Raw genomic sequence first — 7589 nt, 5'->3', positions numbered from 1 at the left:
GACCTATAATCATTGAAAGAAACAGGATTTATTTTTGTTGCAATTGGCATTACGATGGAATCTTTCCAAAGATGAGGGACTTTATAAAGTTGCACTGATTTATTAAAAATCATTTCAATGTAAATTCTTTAATAGTCCCTTAACAGAGATCCAAATACTTTCCACATCTGATAGGACACTCCACATATTGATCAAAATGATTAAGTGATTTCTCCATTTTACAATGATAAAATTCTCCCATCACAGTATTGGGAGCTTGAGGAGAAATATTTTGCAACCGATTCATTGTTTTACATAAAATGTCTGATGCATTTTTCACATTAGCCTTTGCATGGATATATACAACAGAGATGAATATTTTTGGAAATTCCTGAAGCAAGTAAAAGGGGCGAAGTGATATCAGTTCAATATCGGGAGTGCATACAGATTCCCTCAGAATCACAGACTTGTAACAATGCTGGTTAACGTAGATCCATACACCTTCATCCCTGTCCAGTCTCAACGGGGCACCAAAGCCCTCTATTTCCAGATCAGAGTCTAAGTCATTTTCTTTAAGCCAAGTCTCAGTCAAGGATATAACACAAGAGTTCCTATAATCTGAGAGAAACCGAACATTTGCTTGTAAATTGTCCAGTTTTTTCCAGAGAGACTGGGATTAGCTCGAATTATTGAAGAGAGTGGAATCTGATTTAGTCGCTGTTTACACAATCTCTGACGCAGTCCCCCTTCTTTCCCTCTTTCCTCACCTTCTGACTAGTGGTCTTCTCTATGGCAGTGCGAGAAAGATCAGTCCTTAAAATTTCTGAAGGCCAGTCATGGATTTGATCCAACTTGCCGTAGTCAAAGGCACGGCACTCCATAAGACTCCATAAGCCCTGACTATAACAAAGCCACTCTCTATTCCCACACTGTCCTCTCACGAGATATCCAAGGAGTAACCAAATAATCAAGTAGTTCACAACCCTGCATTATATCATCACAAAGGTTCAATATAAGCAATGAAGTTAAGAAACCTAAATAGAAAATTTTCCTCTGTGTTTTAACCTTTCGTCATTGAAAACGGAGCTTTTGGAAAACTTTGAAGAAATTGAAGTAAAGATTTTCCAAAACTCCATTTTCAATGACCTCAAACTATGTTTGCATGTGGATGAAAGGCTAAAACACAGAGAATTTTTTTTTGACGAATTGACATCATTGTCTGTGCGCCGGTCTCCTTGATTTTACATCAGCTTTGTTTATGAAGATATTTTGTTCAATAGCATACTTACGTAATCTAATGAGAGTGATAATGTTACTTAGTGGACTTTTTACATGTGTGCACATACACACACAGTTACTCACACTTTACGTTAATGAACAGAGGGCCGGAATGTAATACAAAGCTTACTGCTGCTGCATACAAAACTCCCACAACACAGACCAGGCAGACAGCGATGGCGGTTTTAGACGAGACCCAGTCAGACTTCTATATTCTACAATAAAATTTTCGCATGTCAAGGGTATTGCTTTCCCGCGATGTGAAATTGTTGTTAAACTACCGGAACCTGTAATGACGTTTTGTATAGGCTTCTGATTGGCTAGGCATGCTCCTGACAGCACTTAACCGGGCGTTTTGGATTTTCATGTGGACAAAGATATTTTTTAACATGTAGATCGTGTGGACTGAATTAAAAAACAAAAAAACAAAGTAGAAAATCTCCATTTTTAAAAATACCCAGCTACGTGTGGACATGGCCTAAGTATTCAGTATACAGATAACTGTAGCATGTCACAGTGCATATATCACATCTAAGAGACATTCTAATGAGATGACATAATAGTCTGAAATTGCATCAGACTGTGGAAATGTGGCTATACACCAATCAGGCATAACATTATGACCACCTGCTTAATATTGTGTTGGTCCCGCTTTTGCTGCCAAAACAGCCCTGACAAGATTCAAGATTCAAGATTCAAGATGCTTTTATTGTCATTTCAACCACGTACAGCTGGCACAGTACAAAGTGAAATGAAACAACGTTTCTCCAGGACCTGGTGCTACATAAACATACAACAACAAGTTCAATACAAAACAACAAACACCACCACAGAGCTAGGACAGAAGTTTGTCTTAGCCACGTAAAGTGCACAGTGTGCAGCTAGGTGCAAACAGAGCATAGACAAGACAGTGCAAAAAAGACAATAAATACAATAAAGACAACACAAAAGAACACAGGACACTTAGCGCTGAAAAGAAATAAAAGAACGTGTACTGGAATGTAAGTGAAATAAAATAGATAAAGTGAAATGATGTAGAAAAAAAGTATTGTGCAAAAATATTGTGCAAAAATACACAGCAGCGGTTGAGGTAGTGCAAATAGAATAAACATAAATATAACTATAGCAGCGGATGACAGGTAGAGGTAGTGCAATAAGTAATGAACAGTATAAATTATGTGTGTGTGTGTGTGTGTGTGTGCGTCCACACAGTCAAGAGAGAGTGTGTGTATCTGTGTGTGAGAGAGACAGAGAGTTAGTATACAGTTCAGTCCTGAGTGAGAGTGTGTGTGTGTGTGTGAGAGAGTGTAGAACAGTTCAGTCCTGAGTGAGAGTGTGTGTGTGTGTGAGAGAGAGTGTAGAACAGTTCAGTCCTGAGTGAGAGTGTGTGTGTGTGTGTGTGTGAGAGAGTATAGAACAGTTCAGTCCTGAGTGAGTGTGTGTGTGTGTGTGTGAGAGTGTAGAACAGTTCAGTCCTGGGTGTTGAGGAGCCTAATGGCTTGAGGAAAGAAACTGTTACACAGTCTGGTTGTGAGGGCCCGAATGCTCCGGTACCTCTTTCCAGATGGCAGGAGGGTGAAGAGTGTGTGTGAGGGGTGTGTGGGGTCAGCCACAATGCTGTTAGCTTTGCGGATGCAGCGTGCGGTGTAAATGTCTGTGACAGAGGGGAGAGAGACTCCGATGATCTTCTCAGCTGTCCTCACTATCCGCTGAAGGGTCTTGTGATCTGAGACGGTGCAGTTCCCAAACCAGGCAGTGATGCAGCTGCTCAGGACACTCTCAATGGTCCCTCTGTAGAACACAGTCAGGATGGGGGAGGGAGATGGGCTTTCCTCAGCCTCCTCAGGAAGTAGAGGCGCTGCTGGGCTTTCTTGGTGATGGAGCTGGTGTTGAGTGACCAGGTGAGGTTCTTGATGCTCTTGACGATCTCCACAGAGGTGCCATCGATGGACAGCGGAGAATGGTCACTCTGTGCTCTCCTGAAGTCAACAACCATCTCTTTGGTCTTGTCGACGTTCAGGGAGAGGTTGTTGGCTCTGCACCAGGCTGTTAGATGTTGCACCTCCTCTCTGTATGCTGACTCATCATTCTTGCTGATGAGACCCACCACGGTCGTGTCATCAGCGAACTTGACGATGTGGTTGGATCTGTGCATTGCTGCACAGTCGTGAGTCAGCAGAGTGAACAGCAATGGACTGAGCACACAGCCCTGAGGTGCTCCAGTGCTCAGTGTGGTGGTGCTGGAGATACTGCTCCCGATCCGGACTGACTGAGGTCTCCCAGTCAGGAAATCCAGGATCCAGTTGCAGAGAGAGGTGTTCAGGCCCAGGAGACCCAGCTTCTCAATCAGCTGCTGAGGGATGATTGTGTTGAATGCTGAACTGAAATCTATGAACAGCATTCGAACGTAGGAGTTTCTGCAGTCCAGGTGTGTGAGGGCCAGATGCAGGGTTGTGGTGATGGCGTCGTCCGTGGAACGGTTAGGACGATACGCAAACTGCAAGGGGTCCAGCAAGGGTGGTAGCTGTGACTTGATGTGCCTCATGACGAGCCTCTCAAAGCATTTCATCATGATTGGTGTGAGTGCAACGGGACGGTAGAGCGTGTTGTGATGGTCTTGGAGACAGTCACGTCATCGATGCATTTCCCGACGTAGCTGGTCACTGATGCCGTGTATTCCTCCAAGTCAACAGAGTCACCATTGGTTGCAGCCTCCCTAAACATATCCCAGTCAGTGTACTCAAAACAGTCCTGAAGAGCAGAGATGGCTCCTGCTGGCCAGGTTTTAACCTGTTTCAGAACCGGTTTAGAGCGTCTGACGAGTGGTCTGTATGCTGGAATCAACATAACAGAGATGTGGTCTGAGTAGCCAAGGTGGGGGCGGGACTCCGCACGATACGCGCCGGGAATGTTTGAATAAACAACATCCAGCGTGTTCGCCCCTCTCGTAGCAAAGTCCACATGCTGATGGAATTTAGGGAGCACTGTTCTGAGATTTGCATGATTGAAATCTCCGGCGATGATAAACAGTCCATCAGGGTGAGCATTCTGCAGCTCACTAATAGCTCCGTACAGCTCACACAGAGCCTCCTTAGCATTAGCGCTGGGTGGAATGTACACTCCGATAATGAGAGTAGTGGTGAATTCCCGGGGTAAATAAAAAGGTCTGCATCTAACAGTTACAAACTCCACTACCAATGAGCAGTAGTTAGACACAAGCACAGAGTCCTTACACCATTCCGTGTTGATGTAAACACACACACCGCCACCGCGAGTCTTACCGCACAGAGCTGCATTCCTGTCGGCACGAAACACGGTTAGTCCGGCTAGCTGAATGGCGGCGTCCGGAACTCTGTCGCTGAGCCACGTCTCCATGAAAACAAAGACGCAGCAGACCTGTCCTGCACTGTGTATTCTGACACCTTTCCATCAAAACTAGCATTAACTTCTTCAGAAATTTGAGCAACAGTGGCTCGTCTGTTGGATCGGATCACACCGGCCAGCCTTCGATGTGATCAATGAGCCTTGGCCGTCCATGACCCTGTCGCCGGTTCACCACTGTTCCTTCCTTGGACCACTTTTGATAAATAGTGACCAGTGCAGACCGGGAACACCCCACAAGAGCTGCAGTTTTGGAGATGCTCTGATCCAGTGGTCTAGCCATCACACTTTGGCCCTTTTGGTCAAACTCGCTCAAATCCTTAGGCTTGTCCATTTTTCCTGCTTCTAACATCAACTTTGAGGACAAAATGTTGACTTGCTGCCTAATATATCCCACCCACTAACAGGTGCCATGATGAGGAGATAATTCATGTTATGCACTTCACCTCTCACTGCTCATAATGTTAAACCTGATCTGTGTATTTTCTCCATACTCCAAACCATTTTGGTTTCAGAGCTCCATCTTTGTTCAATCACTTACTCCCTCCAACTATTTAAACCAGCCTACTGCCAATCTCACTTGTGTTTGAGCTTTCCAGTTCTACCTGTTTCTTCCTGATTTCATTCATAGGAATTCTCTCCATAATTAACCCATAAATTCTTAACTGTTTTTTTGTAATTCTGCTTAATGATTTGGATTTCCTGCCTTTGCTGTAAACCTGACCTCTGCCTGCAAGTGCTCTTCATTCTACTACCACCCAGGTGCTAAATGGGCAGTGCCAGATTAGCACCTCTAGCAAAGTAAATAAAAGAAACTCCACTCACAGCAAGCCAGTCAAAATGGTCATATTAACTCTTCACCGTCTCAAGGGGCCCAGCAAACTCAGGTAGGTTAGACAGGTTATTGTGGAGTGATGCTAATTGCTCTCTGTTTCTCTTCTGCAGAATTTGACACTGATGGGGCCCCTGACACTTTTCAGTAGGCTGGACACAGCTGCCTGCATTGATGTGGTCGTTACCTACCCCTTCATTTAGTTGGACTAACTGTTCCACCTAGGGAGGTCCTGGGCAAGCTCTGGGCAAACCTAAGAGAAACGTAGGCAAACCTATGGCATCAGCTAGGGCCTTCTCAGGCAGAGAAGATAAAGGCATTTAAGGAGTACCCACAACAAATTGACAGGTATGTGACTTGCTAGGGTTGGCTGAGTAGTGGCTGTTTTCTTCTTTTTGTTAGCCCTCGCTCAGCACCCCCACTGCGGTTAACAAAAGACCATGTGACTGCAGGGTGGGGTGGCAGAAAGCCAGCCAATCAGAGCAGCAGTAGAACCTCTTCACCCTCAACTATCAAGGGACCCAGCCCATGGCACTCCCTGGGTTCCACCTTGGCGCTGTCTTACACTGCCTGGCAGTTTCATGCCTATAGGACACTCAAACATTAGCACTCCAGGCTACAACAACTTCACTCAGCACTTTGCCCTCACCTCAAGATTACAAATAAAGAGCACTTTTTCACCCATCTCTGGTTTTGGTGTGTCTGTGTTCATCCCATTGCAGCTACAAGTTTGCTACAAATATTATGCATCATGTTTGTTTGGTTTTTAATATTTGCTGCAAAATATCAGCAACCTAAAACTGTATTACAGCAATTCCTTTCACCAGAAATATTTTTTGGGTTTGGGGTGAATACTCATTTAACCAACGTTTACAGTTTCCTTGATTTTAAATGATTTTGCAATCTATATTGATTTGTACTTTCCACTTTAGTTTCATTGCAAGTCATGTAACTACGGAAGCCCAGAGAGGCCATGTGATATTATTTTTTTTTTGCTTTTGTTTTCTCGTGATCACGGCTTAATTTTCTCATGATCACGAGATAACAAAAGTTGTTTTCTCGTGATCACGACATAATCAGATCCGCAGTGAAGTTAGTTTGATATTCAGACATTAGACAGACATTCGGAAGCGCTAGTTTATGGACCGTCGACAAATTTCTGTATGACTGAAATGTGGTACTTGTTACTTAACTGACTACGTTCCCCAGTTATTCTAATTTCTTCTTAAATATACATATGGCATGCGGCATTGCAAACAGCATTTGTTTATTTATAAATAAAAATTGAATTAATTGATAGTATTAATTATGTATCATGTGAATTAAATTGCTATCATTCATTTATTTTTTAATAAAAACAACTATTTCTTCAATAGCTTCTAGGTCATGTGACCCTGTGAGCCAAATCTAGTACCAAAATGATCTACTTGGACACCTCCACAGGGTACACCTCTTTGTATCCCAAAAATCTCTTTTTTATTTTAATTTTAATTTTTATTTAAAAAACACAATTTCTTCAATAGCTTCTAGGTCATGTGACCCTGTGACCCCAAACTAGTACTAAAATAATCTACTTGGACACCTCCACAGGGTACACCTCTTTGTTATTCCAAAAATGTCTTCTTTTATTTTTATTCTTAATTTAATTTTTATTTTTAAAAAACACAATTTCTTCAATAGCTTCTAGGTCATGTGACCCTGTGACCCAAAACTAGTACTAAAATGATCTACTTGGACACCTCCACAAGGTACATCTCTTTGTATTCCAAAGAATCTCTTCTTTTATTTTTATTTTTATTTTTATTTAAAAAAAACACTATGTCTTTAATAGCTTCTATGTCATGTGACCCTGTGACCCAAAACTAGTACTAAAATAATGGATAATGCTTTTAAATAGCTTTTGTGGTACTTTGATATCATACGCCAATTGCTCTCCGCAGAGCCACGTTGTGTTGATCGATTTCAATGTGCATGAAACACGACTGCCGCCTACTGGTCTCGTCTTTCCTGTGCGAGAGCGTCACTCGCAATGCCGCACAATGCCGCGAGTCGCCACAGGATTCCTGTCCATCTGACACGCATTCTTAAATGCCACATCTGTATATATGTATGTGTGTGT

Source organism: Hemibagrus wyckioides, linkage group LG26, assembly GCF_019097595.1.
Source record: "Hemibagrus wyckioides isolate EC202008001 linkage group LG26, SWU_Hwy_1.0, whole genome shotgun sequence".
Lineage (NCBI taxonomy): Eukaryota > Metazoa > Chordata > Actinopteri > Siluriformes > Bagridae > Hemibagrus > Hemibagrus wyckioides.
This window is presented reverse-complemented; position numbering follows the sequence as displayed.